Consider the following 21,279-nt stretch of genomic DNA (forward strand, 5'->3'; position numbering starts at 1 on the left):
CAATGCTACTTAAGTGACATTCTCCTAGATTTACCTATACCTCCCCATGTCTTGACATTCCACACCATGAATCCTGGCATTTCTTCATACATATTTCTTTAAAAAATATTTTTTGTTCATTTATTTATTTATTTATTTGAGAGAAACAGACACAGAGAGAAAGACAGATAGAGGAAGAGAGAGAGAATGGGCACGCCAGGGCCTTCAGCCACTGCAAACAAACTCCAGACGCATGCGCCCCCTTGTGCATCTGGCCAACGTGGGACCTGGGGAACCGAGTCTCGAACTGGGGTCCTTAGGCTTCACAGGCAAGAACTTAACCACTAAGTCATCTCTCCAGCCCCATACACATTTCTTATAGCTACTGCTTTCTCCACAACTCTAAAACACTCAGGGCAATGATTAACTTCTTCACATCTCATTCCGTCCTCCGATGCTACAAATACAAACCTCTCACAATGCTACAGACCACAGGAATATCAGTGTTCTCATGACAGCCCATGATGCTTTTCTCTTTGCCCTCTAGCTGGGGGTGACTCACTTCTAGAAAAAACTCTTCCTGAGAGTTTGACTTTAGGTATTTGCTATCCCACATCACTTCCCCAGTGCCAGAGTTTGAGGATTACTGGGAATACAATATGTTAAGGTAGGGTCCTCCAGATAAATAGGAATGTGAGTGCCAACTTAAGGATGTGGAACTAATTCAAGGGGAGCAAATTTTGTTGTTTGAATGTGAAAGTTCCCTCCATAGACTCAGGTGTTTGAACATTTGTTCACCAGCTAGTTTGAAAAATTATAGGATATTGAGGAGGCAAAGTTTACTGGATGAAGTAGGTCCCTAGGGGTGATCCTTGAGCTTTTTGCTTTTAGCTCTTTGTTTCCTGACTACCAACAAGGAGGCCAGCTGTCCCCATGCTTCTAATGCCACGTTGTTCCCACAATGATGGAATATACTCCTCAAACTGTAAGCCAAAATAAACACTATTTTTATAACAAAAGCATTTATATTTTTATTATTATTACTTGAGAGACAGAGAGAGAAGCAGATGGAGAGAGAGAATGGGTGCGCCGTGCCTGTGACTAGCCACTACAACACAAACTCCAGACACATCCAACACCTTGTACATCTGACTTACATGGTATTGGAGAATTGAATATAGTATTCTCAGATCTGAGAATCAGAGCTATTCATCACAGATATAGTACCCCCCTACACACACACAAAGGCATAATAAGATCCTATTCAGGAGAATGAAATGTTTGTTATAGATTAAATGGAAATTTAAATATTTTGAAACTAAGAACTTGATGTTCAAGCCAATCCAATCTGGGGCAGGGGATGCTACCAAAACAAAGATGTCTTCATGAATACATGTATTCATGGAACTAGGATGATATTTTTGTTCCCTTATTAACCTAATGATATTTTTTTCCTTCTTTTATCCCTCCTCCTTGTCCCCTTACAATGAATACCTTTTTTTCCCTAATGAATCCCTCTTATTTATTTATTTTTGGGCATCTTCCATCATCTATGATGAAATGTTGTTGGGCTCCATTTTATAGAGGTCTTGTGTATGTAATGGTATTGGTTATGAGATCATAAATGCAAGTGCCATTTCACCTCCAAAAGACAGCTTTTCAAAGCTCTCTTCACCATCTTTCAGCTCTTACCTTCTTTCTCGCCCCAACTCTGGAATATCCCCTGAGCCTTGCATGCCGTGCTAGAGAAAACTCATTTAGTGCTGGCCATGCAGCAGTCACACACACTGACAACTTTCGAGTCATTTGTAGGAAGAAGCTTCTCTAGCAAAAGATGAGCACAGCATTAATATAGGAGAATAACATTTATTTTTATTTTTATTTTTTTTATTTTCAAGTTAGGTTCTCACTCTAGTGCAGGCTGACCTGGAATTCACTATGCAGTTTCAGGGTGGCCTTGAACTCACAGTGATCCTCCTATCTTTGCCTCCCAAGTGCTGGGATTAAAGGCGTGTGCCACCACACCCAGTTGACATAAATATTTTAGGAAGATTTGATGGCTGCAACGTGTCCATTTAGCCAAACAGCAGTCGTAGTTTCTCCTGTAAGGCATAGGCTTTTCACTAGGTCTTCAATACCCAGTATGGTTCCAATCAGAGAGAAGTTGGTTATAACATCATAACAATATAACATATCAACATAATATAACAACATAACTTAAAATGTGACAACAATCATGCCACTATTTAAGTAGTGGGCACATTCTACCTGGGTGATTAGATGTGAATTTCATAGGGTCCACTGCTGAACATATACTTTTTTGAGTTCTATGCTATATAGTTTAGTTTTTCTTCCATCAAAGAATGGGCAAATACATAGAGTCAGAAAGCATGTTAGTGGTCACATGGGTTGTGGTGGTTAGGCAGTGGAAAGAATTACCAGTAAAGGATCATTATCAAGGTGATATAAAAAGTTTGGAAACAAGAGAATGGCATTGGTTACATATTACCTGGGATGAACGAATGCCACTGTGTGGTACCCTTCACAACTTCATGTGATTGTCACCTCAATAAATAAAAAATAAATGTGTGTACATGGAAGTACTTTACTTAGTGATTTTAAAATTAAAACCAGTTTTGTAAAAGCTACTTCTGCCCACCAAAGACTTCAAAATCACACATTAATATTGTTTCTAAAAAGTAATATTTCTCCTATAGAAAACATTATTTTATATTGTAAACACTTTTATTTAAAAATACTTTATCTATACATTTACACGTTTACCATTATATTCCTCACAAAATGCAACTGTCCAACTCTATTCCATAGGAAAACAATTCTATTTGTTTTTTGATATGCCTGCTCATTATCATTTAGAAAAGACCTGTCACTCAGTTTCTAATATTATAATCACTTCCTTGACAGTTCTGTTCTGAAAATTATGCTGTAAAACACTTACAGTGAGCTGTCATTCATAGCTTATCATGCCTCATCCTAAATGCATCTAGGGATGCTCCTTTGCTTTATATATTTAATGGCCAAATCTCAACATTTTGTGTAAATATGATGTATTTTGACAGAAGCTTTCATCTGGAAAAGCTCAAATGCATAGAGTGCAGTTATGCATAATACAGCAGTTTATTTCAGTAAGATGTCTGAATTCATCAAACAATGTATCAGTAAGAAATCATTGGGTATCAATATTCACCTGATTTGTATGTCAGTATCTGGAGTTAGCAAACAAATTTGTTTCAGTATCTTAAAACATGATGCTACAAATAGTAAGATAGAAGCATAAACATGTTTGAGAACAGAGTGATTGTGAACTGACCTAATTGTACATGTCTGTATTTGTATATACCACCAGAGTCGGGGAATACCCAGGGTTTTAGAGATGGGAAGCCAAAGCACATAGAAGGAAAGTTGGAGGCTCTGGTTTTCTATAGTATGGCACCTATGGATGGAAAAATAGAGGATATATTTTAAATGATTAGCAGTGGGCCTGGGGAGATGACTCAGTTAAGAAGTTCAGAGCTCCATTACCAGTGGAGAAACCAGGGAGGTGTTTATTCTAGAACTGGAGAGGTAGAGACGGGTACTTGCTGTCTCTGTGTTCAGTGAGAGACCTTGACACAAAATATAGGGCAGAAAAATAAGATTTAATATTGAAATACATACCTATAAACATTTTTATGATTATATTGCTTCTAGGGATAAAAAAGCCATAGGTGATAGGTGTGGTTTTGAATTTCTTTGCTACTCCATCCTAATCAACAAAAGTGCTATTACAGGAATTTTGAAATGTAGAATATTTACAAGACTAAAAGAAAATAAAATCATACATAAAAGGAAAAGCTATAAGGCAGGGAGAAAATGAAATTGAAACAGAAAACTGACATCAAGTCTAGCTTGCCCCCTACATGCACACCACAGACACATGTACCCAATACATATGAACAGTTATACACATATGTGCACATACATACACACATTAAAAAGATTAAAAAGTTATGAAATACCCCACAGAAAATAAGTGGATACCATTTGAAGAGATGAAAGTGATAACCACTCTTATTAAACCCTAAATGGGTCTGGATGGATGCCTTAGTGGTTAAGGCATTTGCCTGCAAAGCCAAAGGACCCAGGTTCAATTCCCCAGGACCCATGTTAGCCAGATGCACAAGGGGGGTCACACATTGGAGTTTGTTTTCAGTGGCTGGAGGCCTGGTGTGCCTATTCATTCTCTCTCTCTCCCTCTCTCTCTCTCTCTCTCTTTCTCTCCCTCTTTCTCTGTCAAATGAATAAATAAATAAAAAATGTTAGGGGCTAGAGAGATGATTTAGCAGTTAAGTGTTTGCCTGTGAAGCCTAAGGACCCTGGTTCAAGGCTCAGTTTCCCAGGACCCATGTTAGCCAGATGCACAAGGGGGTTCACATGTCTGGAGTTCATTTGCAGTGGCTGGAGGCCCTGGTGAGACCTCTCTCTCTCTCTCTTTCTCTCTCTGTCCCTCTCAAATAAAAGTAAACAAAACTTTTTTTTTAAACTTCAATGTTGTTATACATGTTTCAAATTATTATAACATGCTCTGTCAATACAGAAAAACATCATGTCCCAGTAAAACAAAATTTATATATATATATATATATATATATATATATATATATATATATATGTATATATATACATGTATATATAGAAAGATAATTTTCATTTGAAATTTTATTTTATTGTTTATTTATTTGAGAGTGACAAAGAGAGAGAGAAAGAAGCAGAGAGATCATGGGCACTCCAAGGACTCCAGCCAGTGCAAACAAGCCTTGAACCAGGGTCCTTGGGCTTCACAGGTAAAACCACTAAGCCATGTCTCTAGCCCCTGAAAATTTTTTATTTTATTTTATTTTTTAGTGACAACTTCCATAATTGTAAACAATATCCTATGGTAATTCCCTCCCTCTCCCCATTTTCCCCTTTGAAACTCCACTGCCCATCATATGTACCTGTAAAATAAAGAAATAGTGGTTATAGTTTGGAGGCCAGTTATGTAACTCATTATTGGCCATGACTGAGGAAAAAAATGTAAATGGCATTACTTGAGGATCCATAATGTATGTATCTTTATGATATGCATACGCAGTGAGTTTAGCTAGTTAACTGATACAGACTGAGTAATCCATTGCTCACTATTCTGGACTATGAGAACATTAAGCTCTACATGCCACCAGATCTAGTGTCCAGTGAGGACTTCTCTGTGCACTCCAGCTGCGCATCCTCTTCATCTCCTTCTGTGGCAGAGCAGATGAGAAGGGGGGCAAACTTACTCATTTCATATCTGTAAAAGCCTTGCTCCACAGAGGGCAGCAGAATTGTGACACATTCTCCTCCCTCAAGCCCCGTTGTTTAATGGCATTGCAGGAGGACACAGACCTGAAGGGGGACTTAAGTGTGAAGACAGTGAAGCCATAGCATCGTGGCTGAGTCTCAGTCTAGGGCCTTTCTTTTTATTGTGTTTTTATTATTGCCTTTGATGAAGAACATGAAAAAATAAGGCATAATTTTATAATTATAAAAAAAGGATATTCACAATTTCCTTATTTTTTTCCATTAAAGGAGCTGAAGAATTTATTTTGAGAGTAAACACATGGTCTATAAAATTATGCATCAGCTAGAGAGATGGATTAGCAGTTAAGGTGCTTGCCTTCAAAGCCTAAGGACCCAGGTAGATTTCCCAGTACCCACATAAGCCAGATGCACAAGGTAGTGCATATGTCTGGGGTTTATTTGCAGTGGCTGGAGGTCCAGGCATGCTTATTTTCTCTTTCTCTCTCTCTCTTAATCTCTCTCTCTGTCCCTCTCTCTCAAATAAATAAATGAAATATTTTTTTAAATTATGCATAATAAGCTATTTAAAATTATAGCAAATATATACTCCAACACAAAGTTCAGGAACAATTGAGAAGTTAACTCTCTTTGGTCACCAGCATTAGAAATTACATGGGCAACTTCTTTAAGAATATATTTTCACTTATCATTTATTCATATAACTACATACATTCTTGGATATTGACATATCCATGTAGCAGTAACCTTACTGTTACTGGGCTGAAATACCCAACCCAGGATGCTTATGACAGCAAAAGTTTTACTCCAGCTTACAGACTCAGGGGAAAGCTTCACCATGTTGGAGAAAACATGACAAAGCAGCAGCTGAGCATCATGTCTTGTCACATAATATGGGACATAGCAGTAAGTGTGAGTAAGCAAGGGAAGTAATAAATCCCAAAGCCTATCCACAATAACAACCCTCTTCCAGCAAGGCCACACCTCCCAAATATTCCAACAGCTGGAAATTAAGCATAAGGATTAATCACAAGCACTTGAGGCTACGGTAGATATTTTACATTCAAACCACAACATTCTAATTCACACTTTTGTTCATCTAATTGGTTGGTATTTTACTGCAACTTCTGCAGAGTTCCAGTGGAGAATGCTTTTAAAATACACATGAGTGCACTTTTAAAAACTCATAATGCTGTGCAGGTAGAAAAGAATTAGAAATATAACACCTGTTTTTTCTAGACAATTTTATATCATTATTAATATATAAGTTAAAAAGCTACAGAAATATTAATTTTGCTTTATTTACTTTGTATTTTATTTTATTTTTTTCATTTGTTATGTACATAGTGTGTATATAGTCATGTTGATACCATTGTTAGACTTCTTCCTGTCCTCCCCCCTCCACAGAGACTCTCCTTGTTGGGGAATATGGGTAGTGCATTGTGGGGGTAGCCATCCGCTATTCATAAGAGGCAATGTCTCTGTGCATAATGATCCAATGTGTGGCTCTAACAATCTTTCTGCCCTGGACCCAAATGGCAATGGTACCATAAAATTCCATATCCTAAAAGACAGACTAAATAGTTGAACCTTCACCAGGTCCTTAGAGAAAACACCTGAATTACAGGGCCCTGGAGAGGATATGATGAAGATTAACATTAATCTTTTTCTCTCTCTCCTTTTCTATGTCTTTTATATTACCTATCTTTTTCTTCCTTCTTTTCCTTGGCACTGGCCTGTAAACCCCAGTCCAGCATGTGGCTAACATCCACAATGAGCTGTTGATAACAGAGACCTACAAGGTTTCCCCAAAGAAGACAGATTTCTGTCACAGTACTTAATGACCCACCAAAGGTTAGTGGTAGGACCCTACTGCTGCTCAGCAGCAAACAATACTCACCCAGGTGCAATGGTGGTGCACAGCCAAGGTGGGAAACCAACTGCTCTAGATTTGGCTGACAGATCTGCTCAGTGGAACGGAACCTTTCACTGGATCTGGGAAAGAAGTCAGAACCATATCCAAAATGAGCCCACTCTCCACTATCAAGCTCCCACCAATCGTGGCCTACAAGACAGCCTAGACCTATTAAATTCTCTCTACATTAATAATATGATCCAATTTTTCTAGTGCTGACTTGACTCTCCATTAGAGAATGTACTTCACTTTTTCAGATTGGGATCAAAAGTGAGTTTGTGTCCATAGCCAGGCAAGTGTACTGCCATAGACTTACATCCCATTCCTAGAAACACTGGGTTTGGACTTTGACAACTTCTATTTGCATCCTAACCAAAATCAAGGAGTGGCTTCCTGGGACATGAAGATGAAGGGTTCTTTATTGAAATACACTATTTTTCCCATATTGTTAAACTGGAGGATAATCTGGGTGTTTAATGAGGGCAAGCTTGCTGTGTGTTTATATTTCTTTCTATTTTTCCTCTTTTTTTCTTTATTAGTTATGTACATACTCAGTATGTAAACAGCACATGTTGGTACCATCCTTACCCTCATGCCTGCCTTCCTACCTCCTGAAGGACCCTCTTTGTTGGGGACTGTGGGTTGTGCATTGTGGGGGTAGCCATCAGTTATGGGGAAGAGGCAATGTCTCTGTGCATAATGTTCCAACCTGTAGTTCTAATGATCTTTCAACCCCCTCTTCCATGAATTTTCCAAAGCCATGATGAGTTCATTTTAGGTCTACTTCAGTAATGAGGTCTTGGGAGCCTCTGTGTCTCTGGATCTCTGGTTTGGTAGGAGTTAAGTATTCTCAGTGTCTATCTCCTTCTCCCTTGTGCTGGTACTAGGTTCAGCAAGAAAGCAGCACTCTTGCTCATTTCCTTAATTGTTCTACGAGTTGACTCTCCAATACCAAGCTCCTACCAAACCAGGGCTACAAGAGGGCCTACACCTATTCACTCTAAACTAATAATGATATCTCATTTATCCCGTGCTGACTTTACTCTCCTTTGGAGAATCTGCTTCTCTTTTACAGATGGACACAGAACCTGAGGAGAGAATCAGCCCATTGCTCCTCAGGAGGACCCTTGCTGAAATCACAGTGTGTTTATATTTTTGCTCACCAATTGTCTTTTCACATCTTTTGCCTCAAAGAAATAGCCATTGCAAGCTTAAGTATTTTGTTTACTGCTTAATTCAAGGGTCTACTTTTGGTCATTTCTCTTCATTTTATCTTTGAAAGAATAACATATGTGTTGGGTGTGGTGGTGCACACCTTTAATCCCAGGACTCAGGAGGCAGAGGTAGGAGGATGGATGAGTTTGAGGCCACCCTGAGACTATATAGTAAATTCCAGGTCAGCCTGAGCCAGAGTGAGGTCCTACCTCAAAAAACCAAATAAATAAATAAATAAAATAAAATATGTAATGCTTCCTGAACAGTGAAAAACTGAATATTACTCCATGAACAACTTCTACTAAAGATATCATTACTGTCCAGAGAACTTTCTGGACAAAGTTTAGCAATTGTACAGCTGATTAAATGGAAATACAATAAGTGGAACTTTGTGTGTAAAAAGTTTTAGGAGATTCAAGGTGTAATAAGGAAGCAGTTATTAATAAAGGTGAAAATTGGACATGCAGAACCTCCATATATATGGAGGATACAAGTTGCATGATCTACAATTTCCAAATAAAACCAACTACCTTTATCTTAGTCACTTATATTTACATTGACAAAGACTTTTTATACTAAAATATTAAAATTGTATATATGGATATAATTGTAAGATATAATAATTTATTTTAAGAGTATACATTACATTTTACCTCTAAATTTCTTTGTGTGCATACGTGTGTGGGGAGGGGGCAAGATGTATAGAATTAGGTAGTGATGAAAAGTAAATCATTGATTGCTTATAGAAACTGGGAACAGAGTATTTCTGAGGTTCCCAGAGACACTTGCTCTAATCTTACATATTTCTCACTTATTGCCACATTATGATGCCAAGTTTCTAAAAGGTCCATGTATACATTATTACTTTAAATGTATAGACCTCAGCACTTAGATTTGAAATGATTCAGCTGATCACAATTCAAGAATCAGATTCTTGTGCCTGGCATCAGGTCTAGACCACTTTACTAAGTTGATGTTACCAGATCAAAACACTAATATGGGGCTGGAGAGATTGCTTTGTGGTTAAGGAGCTTGCCTGCAAAGCCAAAGGACCTTGGTTGGATTCCCCAGCACCCACATAAGCCAGCTGCACAAGGTGGCACATGCATCTGCAGTTCATTTGCAGTGGCTGGAGGCCCTGGCATGCCCATCTTCTCTCTCTTTCTTTGCCTCATTTTCTCAAATAAATAAATTTAAAAATATATTTTTTAAAAAAAACTAGTGATAAACCAGGTATTGATGTGCATGTCTTTAATCCCAGCACTTGAGAGGCAGAGGCAGGAGGATTCCCGTTTGTTCAAGGCCTCCCTGAGACTACATAGTGAATTCAAGGTCAGCCTGGACTAGAAAGTGACCCTACCTTGAAAAAACAAAAACAAAAAAAAGCAAACAGCAACAACAAAATACCACTAGTTATGATCCAGATAATTGAGATCAAACTCCAATTACAGATAATGGATGTTGTGCGAGGTCTGTAGTAATAAGAAACTCATAGACAAATATTGAGAGAGAGAGAGAACTGGAAAAGTACACACATGGACAAGCGTAGGTCAGTTTGGGGGATCAAAGACATCTCCAATCTGCCTCTGGGGATGAGGTGGGAGCAAGCAGAACACAGTGGAGCCTGGCTCTGGGATGAGAGTGCACTGTGGGCAGCTGGCTGGGAAGAAGATTGGCTCTCACAGCTAAGCTAACTCTTCAAGCCTCTCAGCTCTTGAAGTGAAGAAAACATCAGCAGGAAATGTTGCTTCTCCTGAGATAAGCAGATGGAGAATGAGGCAGAATTTGAATTTAGAAATCATTTGAAATAAAAGTCGTGCTGGTAACAACCATCTAGTAGGTAACTAAAAGGGGAAGATAATGACTGAAGCATGGCTAATTAAAGTAACAAACTGCTTTGAGAGTATAGAAAAAAAAGAATAAATTGCAAAAATGAACTTCATGAAGCTATCAATGACATTAGGCCTTATCACAAATCAGTGATTCATTTCTGGAAATTTTTACAAAAAGACTAAAGGCTTGGTGTGGATTCTGGCCTTACACCATGAGGTCACAATTGTCTTGTGGGTCATTCAATGTCTGTGTCATTCTTCATTTTAGAGAAATGCATCACCTGCTGGAAGCCAGGCATGAAGTGGGCAGCTGTAGTGGTAGACACGCATGTTATTTCCTTGACTGGGACAAAACCAGAGCGTGTTCATTATTGTTTATCTGCGGTACCATTTTACTGCATTGAAAGAGAAACAAACATTTTAAGTTGAGTTGTTTCCTTTGTAATTTGAATAGATTATTTATTTATTTATTTATTTATTTATTTATTATTTGGAGGGTAACAGGGTTGAACCCAGGGGTCTTATGCATGGTAGGCAAGCATTTACAACTGAGGGTATCATCTGCTCTCTATTGCAGTTTTTATTTCAATAACATATTAATCCTACATGCACTGATTTTGGAGATTGACATGTAAAATATAGGAAACACAGTGACTAGAAATATAGGCTTAAGCTTCTGTTAACCACTACATATCTAGAGATCTAAGTCCTCCTAACTTATGTGCCCTATGATCAATTCTTTTCTGCCTTACCAATAAAAATTATTCACATTTTTAGCACTCAAATTAAGATAATAATTGTGTGATTGCCTGGGCTAGAGTGAGACCCTACCTCAAAAAAAAAAAAAAAGTCCCACTATATATGACTGAAAATGTGACATGCGAAATGTAAAAGATAGATTTGTAACTATATTAAACAGGTAAATCATTAATGTAAACCAGGTTAAAAAGCTATAATTGAAAGGATTATATGTTAGGTTTATAGAGGGAAAGCACATTTCAAAAAAGATTAATGAAGTGCAGTTTTAGGTATGTAATCTACCTGGATTCAGGCTTGATGATAATGCAGGGGTATTTTCTAGTAAAAAGAAAATGTTTGTGTGTGTGTGTGTGTTTAGTTGGAGTCAACTGGCTAAAGACTTTGGATGTGAAGCAGAGAAAATAGGAGATACAAAAGAAAAGCCTTAAGTTTTGTGAGCATGCGTGATCAAATAAAGCAGTGTATTAAGGTTAATCATCATAGACATTATCAATACTACCTAGTGTAAGGCCCATGGATCTCGAAAACGTAAAGAGCATGATTAGGACCAAGCAGGTAGATGGCCAGAGTGCTCACAGGTCGGAAATCTCTCCTTACTGCTATCTCCCAAACTTACAGAGTGACTGAGGAGTGTGGAGACACCATCCAGCTGGATGCAGTAAGTCACGAAGACCTGTAACAAGCACAAAGACAAAAAGGAGTCGACAGCTCCAGCTGAGGAGGCTGTCTGCACGGCGGTGTTAGGAGAGGCTCTGCCAGCACACAGGGCAGGCAGGACAGCAAACCCTTGTGGCCCTGGACTGAAAGCAGAGGGCTGGCACTGCCAATGACAATCTTACGAAAGGATTATTGTGTTCGATCAAACTTCAGAGTGACATCATAATTACTAAAGGGCAAGACCGTGGTCTGTTTCCTTTTTCATCCCCTGAACCCAGCAAAGTACTCATTACGTTGTTAGGTGAATGAAGGACTACAAGACTAAACAACACAAGGCTGAGATGCTTGGGTAACTGGCTTCACATTTTAAATTTGTTTTTCACTGAATAAGTCCGTTTATTTAAATAATTGACTTAGGCATCTGCAATGAGGACTTCAACCTCCACTCCCGGCTCAATGCTGATGGAAGTAATCTGTTTTACAATCTCAGAAGGCCTGTGTAAATCAATGAGACACTTGTGGATTCTGACCTGGTAGCAACCCCATGTCTTGGAACCTTTACCACTAGGTGTTTTCCTTGTAGTTTATGCTCAGTGTCTTGGTGAGCATGCAAACTGGTCCTTTCACTTGGAGGCCCTTGCCCTCGGTTTCTCTAATCAAGTCGGCACACACTGAGGAAGAAAGCACTTTTCAGTTCATTCAAAATTAAACAGAGCTGTCCTAAGGAGCACCAGCTTCCGCCCCTGGTTCCAGTTCTGCAGGTAAAGAAGTGCCTGTGCATATTCCAATATTACAGCCTTTCTAATGCCTTGTCCAGGGCTTTTTCCAATTAAGGTAAACTATGGCATTCATAATCTTCATGCTAAGCTCTTTCTAAGATTTTCCAACTCAGTATTGTTTTTCGAATTTTCTAACAAGTACAAAAACCCAGTAATTCTTGACAGGATAAATCGATTATAATTTTAACATCTTCATATTTATAATTTATTTTGAAATTGCAATGTAGGGGCTGGAGAGATGGTTCAGAGGATATGGTGCTTGCTGGCAAAGCCTAACGACCCAGGTTCAATTCCCTACTACCCACATAAAGCCAGATACACAAAGTGACTCATGCATCTGGATGCCCTGATGTGTGTGCCCATTCTGTCATTCTCTCCCTCCCTCTCCCTCTCTCTCTCTCTCTCTCTCTCTCTCTCTGTCTGTCTTTCTTCTATCTCTCTCTGTTCGAAAATAATTAAATAGCAATGTAGGGTTATGCAGTGTGTGTATGTGTGTGTGTGTGTGTGTGTGTGTGTGTGTGTGTGTGTCTATGTATGTTAAAAATCTATTTTCATTGATAGGAACAAAATTTCATATACATGTGCAACTTCCACAGCAAAACAACCTTCTACAGCTCTACAATTACTGACAAAAAATAATTCCATTTAAAGTAAGTGACCACATTCAGGAAAAAGCTAAGTAAATGATTGGAAAATCTTAGCATAAAATATTTATTATGGTTAATATTTATTTTATCAATTTAATTGTCGTTGTAGCATGAACTTAAACATTAAGTACATTTTTGTATGACCATGTAACTAGTTAAACTAGTCATTCAAATGTATTATAGAAAATTGGGGGCTGGAGAGATAGCTTAGCGGTTAAGCGCTTGCCTGTGAAGCCTAAGGACCCCGGTTTGAGGCTTGGTTCCCCAGGTCCCACGTTAGCCAGATGCACAAGGGGGCGCACGCATCTGGAGTTCATTTGCAGTGGCTGGAAGCCCTGGCGTGCCCATTCTCTCTCTCTCCCTCCATCTGTCTTTCTCTTTATGTCTGTCGCTCTCAAATAAATAAAAACTGAACAAAAAAATATTTTTAAAAAATTAAAAAAAAAAGAAAATTGGCATGATATAATTTGATGAGCTATAGTAAATGGTGCATATGTTTGATTTTACATGTTCAGTATAGTATTTTGCAAATAATTTAGGCTAATATATTATAATATCTACAGTTTCTATTTTTATTCATATATATCAAATAAATCTGCAATTGGCTTGCATCTAAAACCTGGAAAAATATAGAGAAAAGGAAATTTATAAGTCAATTTGAAAACTATTTCATTTTTAATCTATTAAAATTGCAAATGTCTTTTCAAATGAGAAATCTTATTATAAAAATGTAAGTAAGAGGGCTGGAGAGATGGCTTAGCGGTTAAGCGCTTGCCTGTGAAGCCTAAGGACCCCGGTTCGAGGCTTGGTTCCCCAGGTCCCATGTTAGCCAGATGCACAAGGGGGCGCACGTGTCTGGAGTTCGTTTGCAGAGGCTGGAAGCCCTGGCGCACCCATTCTCTCTCTCCCTCTATCTGTCTTTCTCTCTGTGTCTGTCACTCTCATATAAATAAATTTAAAAAAAAATGTAAGTAAGGGGCTAGAGAGATGGTTTGGTGGCTAAGGCACTTACCTGCAAAGTGTAACAAATGGGGTTTGATTCCCCAGTACCCATGTAAAGCCAGATGAACAACATGGCACATATATCTGGAGTTCTTTTGCAGCAGCTGGAGGCCCTGGCATGCCCATTCTCTCTGTCTCTATTCTCTCTATGCTTGCAAATAAATAAATAAATAAATACCAAAAACAGAAGCATGTAAGAACTAAAAGTATAATAAATATCTCCAACAAAAGCTTGTCTGGTGTGGCGGGTCTTCTGTCTAATGTCTGTATTTGGGTTCAAGAGGCAGGTGCATTACTTGAGATCAGGAGTTCCAGAACAATCTAGACAATACTAGGGAGACTTCCAGATTAAAAACAAAGCAATTTTTTATTAAAAGTTAATTACTGGGGTAGAGAGATTGCTTAGCAGTTAAGGTATTTGTCTGTAAACTCAAAGGACCCAGATTCAAATCCCCAGGACCCATGTAAGCCAGATACACAAGGTAGCACACACCTCTAAGGTTTATTTACAGAGGCTAGGGGCCCTGGCATGCCCATTCTCTCCCTCTCTCTCTCTCCCCTCCCCCCTTCTTCCTATCTTTCTGTCAAATAATTTTTAATAAGTTAAAAAGTTAATTGCTTTGTTATGGTTGTAATTGCATGAATGTGAAGTCTATAACAACAATACAAAATTGAGTCATTTAAATAAGATAAATGTGTTTTTCCAGGTAGGGTCTCTTTTCAGCCCAGCCTGGCCACACACTCTTGATCATCTTGCCTGTGCTCCTCTGGATTGTATTACAGGCTCACAACACAGTACCTGCTGACTTCATTTTCTCCTCTTTCGTCCTCCTTCTCCTCCTCCTCTGCAACCACCTTCTCCTTCTGTTTATCCTTTTCCTCGTGGTCCTGAACGTAAATGTGAAATGTGATTTTTCATAGAGTTAGCAATCTTGACAATAGAAGCTACATTCATATCTCCAAGGACACTGTCTTTGGCTTACTTACCTCTTTGACGGTTAAGATGGATAAATAAGACATGTAAACTATGTGAACAAGCACACTTGTGTGTGTGTGCTTACTAGGAGGCGGAAGAACTGGGTGTGAAATGTGAGATGTCAGGGTTCAGATTGTTGAAAGACTATATAGATTAATCCACAGATACTAAAACTAAAATGCCATCGTATTTATATTTCAGAGAAGATAGAAAATATAGACATTAGATTTACACTACACCTAAAATATTAGCACAGGCATACACACTATTAAAGCTACACAAACTATTTATATCATTAGCATATATTTGATTGACCATAAAATGATTCAAAGTGATTGTCTTGTAGTGAAAACACTTTACTACACTAAAATCGAGTCTTTTTTTTTTTTTCCTGTAGAGTCAATAGCCTTTTTACAGAGAACTCACTAATACATTTATTTTCCTTCAAAACTAAATGATAATTTGTATTATAAAATACAGATAATTCTTATGGTTTAATGATATTATCTAGCATAAGACAAATTGCATGCAAGTTTGGGCAGAGTGTTTGAAATATACGGTTATTTATCAAATCTTTTATTTTGACGGTAAAATAAAAACCTTGAGATTTTATTGAATTCACTTTGAAGAAGTCTATGCATATGAATGTGCACAATGTTTAGAGTGCTTTTTTGAATGTAAAAGATGGCGTGCACTGTCTATGTTTTCTCCAGTCTCAGTAACTAAGCCATTCCTGCTGCGTGCTGCACCTGCGTGGTCTTGGAATAAGCTCCTTCCTGCCTACAAGCTTCCGACCTCTTGCTCAACACAGACATCAGAAACGTGCAAGAACTTCACAGGTCCCTCCATCTTCTCAGGGTAGACTTGCACCCTATCTGTTGGGCTTCACTAAAGGAAACAACTTTCAGAAGAGTTTTACGTCAAGGTGCAAAGCTACCTGAAAGCAGCAAGACTTAGAATAAAACCTAAATGCTCAAATCCCCTGACTTTAGCTATTAAAACTCTCTTCTACCCTTTGTCTCGCAGCCGTTCATCTAAAGTATACACTTGTCTTTTCTCCCCTTTATTTCCGTAGCTCTGAATAATGTCTTCTGGTCCTATTTACATTGTCCTGTGCAATTTTTGCTTTGTCACATTTTCCTAATTCCTATATTCCTTCTACAATTTTCTTATATTTTATTATCCCCCATAGAATAATTGTGGATGGATGGCTTTGGTGTTCAGGTCAATGACATATCTGATGCCATATCCTATAATAACTGTGTCTTCATAGAAAACAAAATATGAGAGGGATAATTTATCCTAAATCATGATCATTTAAAAATGGAGATATTAAGCCAGACATGTTTGGCGCACACCTTTAATCCCAGCACTCGGGAGGCAAAGAGGATCACCATGAGTTCCAGGTCACCCTGAGACTCCATAGTGAATTCCAAGACAGCCTGTGCTAGAGTGAGACCCTACCTAAAACAAAACAAAACAAAACAAAAAAAAAAAAAAAGAAAAGGTTATATTTCCCAGCACACCATGTGAGTAACATTTATTTCAATCTTTCATTCTATCCAGTGACATTAACAATAAACACTAAAAGACATAGCTGTATTGGTAAAAAAATTAAACATGACAGAAACAGCACTCTGAAAGAGACTTTTGATTTTACTTTGCTCCTTCTTTAATCAATGCACTTTGAAAAATATGGTATTGCTTTAAAAACTTTTAGTAAGCAGATGAATGTTTCCCACAGAGTAATAATTAACTATAGAAAGAATGGCCTATTTTTAATATGGAAAATACATCCTATTAGGGGAAGTATGGAAGGGCTCATGGTGAGTGAAAAATGATTTATTCTATAGAAGAAATATAACAGTCCTTGGAATAGAGCTAAATTATGAAGGGAAGTCTGTTATTCAAGTCTCCTGCCAGAAAGCTTCTGAGAAGGAACGCTCATCACGGTGAAGGGAGAAAAATCATAATAGAACTGCACACACACACACACACACACACACATATGCATGCGTATATATTTGTTTATATTTTATATGCATTTATACATATGTATGCAAATTGACAAGAAAGTAGGTTTTCTAATAGACAGATCTGGTTTTATTTTAAAAATATTTTTGTTTAGTTATCAGTGAGAGAGAAAAAGAGAAAGAGGATGGGCACCCGAGGGCCAGTTGCCTGTGCAATTGAATCCCAGAGGCATGTGCCCCTGTGTGCATCTGGCTTTATGTGGGCTCTGAGGAACAGCATCCACAAAGCATTGCAAGAAAATGCCCTTAGGTGCTGAGCCATTTCCCAAGGCCAAGTTCTAGTTTCTTGTCTCATATGTAAGAGCTTGAAATGCCTCATTTTCACTGGACCAGCAAGAACAATGCTCAAGACAAAAGGTTTTCCTCCTCCTCATCAGACAAGGGTTACCACCCACTGCTTGATCAAAAATACTCTAGGAGGGTGATTTATCTGCTGAAGGGAGGAAGGGTTTTCTTGCCTGCAGCTCCAGGTCCAGGCATGGTGGTGGGAAAGTATGTGGCTGGTATGAGGTGGAGGCAGCATGTTGCATTCAGCACCACGAGGAAGCAAAGTGATAAATGCTGCTCTCCCTTTATAGTGCAGGGTCCTAGTGCAAGGACCCATGTGACACTGTCCCCTTCAATTAACCTAACCACCATAATTCCACAAAGGCAATCACACAGACTAGCCGAGTCTACACAGTCATTCCCAGGTGACGCTGGGTTCTGTCCAGTTGGCAATATCAACTATCACACAGACCAGACCAAGCCACAGATAGATAGATATGAAGACGCAAAGACTTCACTGTGAGACTGCTTTATCTGGACAAAGGCTTCGAGAACTGGAAACTGCAACTGTATTTTTTTTTTCCCCAAAGTGCTGGAGGCTGAATGAATGCAGCGAAGGGTGAGTGAGGAGCTTCCAAAAGTCCTCTTTCTTGTTACCACCAGGAAGACTGCCATATTGTCTAGGTGAAGGTCCATGGGAGACCCTTTCTTGGTGCTGACGCAGCTGCAGATGCAGAGGAAAAGCAGTCATTGGCAGGCAGCCTGTCCAGAGCATCCCCATGGAGGAGATCTGCTTTCCAGGAGAAATCACTTTACGCTGCCATTCTGTCATACCTAAATGAAGAACGGCAACGGGAAATTTTCAGGCCACTCCAGCCTTCTTGGGTTGTGCATAGTTACCAAAAGCCTTCACAGTGTGTACAAGAGCAAATGGAAACACACAAACCTGAGAATATTATACTTTATGTGAAATAAGAAAGAAGATAGATCAAAAGATTAAAAGAGGGCTGGAGAGATGGCTTAGCGGTTAAGCGCTTGCCTGTGAAGACTAAGGACCCTGGTTTGAGGCTTGGTTCCCCAGGACCCACGTTAGCCAGGTGCACAAGGGGGCGCATGCATCTGGAGTTTGTTTGCAGTGGCTGGAGGCCCTGGCATGCCCATTCTCTCTCTCTCTCTGCCTTTCTCTCTGTGTCTGTCTCTCTCAAATAGATAAATAAAAAAAAAAAATAAAGATTAAAAGACAGGAACATAAACAGAAAGAAAAATATAGATACATATATATCTACATATGTAGAAGATAGATAAATGATAGATGACAGATAGATTATAGGTGATAGATATAGATGATTAATTGATTGATAGATAGATAGATAGATAGATAGATAGATAGATAGATAGATAGATGATAGATATAGAGATATAATAGGCAAGATGAAAGTCTAGCTGTTATTCAGCTAATTAAAGCTTATTATTGCTTATCATATAATACATGGCCACAGAGACAAACTTAGAATAGGAAGGGGAGAAAAGCTCTTGTCTTTAAATATTCTTGTATCTGATTCAGATATTTCCATAAAATAATAAAGCATAGTATATTTATGTTGTCGCTTTATTTCATTCCACTGAAGGCAAGTTCTTTGAAACATGGTTACATTGACTTCCGAATAAATTGAAAGAAAAGTTAAATATAGAACTTTGGAACATGAGCCATGCAGGAGTCAACATATTTATGTTGATGTACAGGAATGAGAGCTTGTCAATGACATGTTTATGAACATTTTGCAGGTAAGTAAGTACCCATGAAAATAACTTTAGCTCTACTCTCTGATAATGTAAATGGATATGTAGATGTTACTGAACTCTGAATAACAATGAATAGCCTATTGAAAAGAAGCATTTGTCTGTGACTGTGGTCAATTACAGATTAATTCACAAAAGAAGAAGTAAAGACTTATTAAATGGATTGAAACAGATTAAACCTAATGATCAAATGCTGTCAAATTTTTATCTTTAAATGCTAATCTTATATAGCTAAAATTTGGTCCTGAACTTCCTCTTTCCTACATAGCAATTCCAGGTTCACATGTTTTGGTATTTTTTTTTTTCCATATTAATCCACACCAGACTGAATTTTCCTTGTAGATTCAACCTGTGCTATTTGAAATCAAAGCCTTAACAATTTATATGGCAGCTATATGATGCCAATTATATTTTGCATTGAAAGCAGCAAATTTAAGATATGAAATTCCTGGGCTGGGGAGATGGCTTAGCAGTTAAAGGAACTTCTTTCAAAACCTGCTGGCCTGGGTTCAATAATATCTCTAGTAGCCACATAAGGCAAGGTGCACACAGTAGTGCATGCCTCTGGAGTTCTTTTGCAGTGGCAGGAGGCCCTGTTGCATTCATTCTCTCCTTCTCTCTCTCCCTCTCTCTCTCTCTCCTCTCCCTCCCCTTCCTCTCTATCAGTGTACATATGGTTCTCCAGGAGCCTCCTGTGTTTCTTTGGTTTAGAAACAGGATCTCTCAATGGCCTGGGACTCTCTCACTAAGCTAGAGGAGCTGAGTACAAAGCCCCAGAGATCTGTCTGTCTCTGCCTCTGAGATTTAAAAGCATTATCCACTACACGTAGCTTTATTTATTCATTTGGGTCATGTGGTTCAAACTCAGGTCCTAATGTTTCCAAAACAAGTATATTACTGATGGAGTTATCTCTAAAACTTCCTGTATTAGAATTTTTAACAAATAACTATCTACTCACAGATTTCACACTTTTGAGACACCTACTAAACTTTATTTTAACATCCTCAGTAGCTAACAAAGTGAACCCTTGTCAAATATGAGTGGTCAGTAGAACTTACATATTTTTGAATTCAAAATTCATTCACATATTATTGTTTTCAAACAACCTAACTGTATTCATTTCAAGCTCTAACAGATTTTGAAATTCCATCACTTCTTAACTTTGGTGTAACTTAGCAACACACAGATTTGTAATGGTTATTTTCAATGTTGTATAATTATCATCCTTATAACAAATTATTTCTTCAAATATATATATATATATATATATATATATATAGACTTATATATAGAGAGAGTTTTACTATTATAATAAATTGACAAATAATAATTCTTGTATTTGTTTTCTGTTGTGATTTGTGAATGTAGTGTAGAATAATTAAATTAATCTAATAAACATATCCATCACCTCAAACATTTATCACACCTTGTGGTAAAAGCATTTGAAACTTATACCTAGCAATTTTGAAGTGTTCAATGTGCTGTCATTACCTATATTCACAACACAATCCAAAACCCCTTCTTTCTTCTTCCTTGACTATTTTCACCCATTTCATTCTAGTCTGTTTCCACCATGGGTTCACATGCTTCTTCCTCATGCAGCGGAGAGCGGCAGCATTTTCCCTTCTGTGCGGTGCCAGCTGCCCCTAATGTCCTTTACTTCCACCCGTCATTATGTTCCACTTTATTTTTCTTCTTCTAAAATACTGACTAGCATTGCGTAAATGACTGGAAAATAAAATTATTCCAGTAAAAATAAAACCTAAGGGAATTCATTACCATTATATCTGCTTTGCAGGGATGGCGCAAGGGAGTTCACAGTGTTGAAACAAAATTCTGCTACCTGCACTGAAAGACAAACTCAGAAGCATAAACAATTCCAAGTGTATTCAAAGTACCCTCTAGAAAGGAATGTGAAAAAGCTTCATCTCTAGTGTGATAGACAGGTGGTGTTTTTTTTCTCATGTAAATAGAAGTCCATAGCAAGAATTTGCATAGAAATATTTATACTGGATAAGATGGAGTTGAAGCCCATCCACATAAAACAAACATTACATAAGGATAAAGTAGTCAATTCACC

This window comes from Jaculus jaculus, chromosome 12, assembly GCF_020740685.1.
Source record: "Jaculus jaculus isolate mJacJac1 chromosome 12, mJacJac1.mat.Y.cur, whole genome shotgun sequence".
Lineage (NCBI taxonomy): Eukaryota > Metazoa > Chordata > Mammalia > Rodentia > Dipodidae > Jaculus > Jaculus jaculus.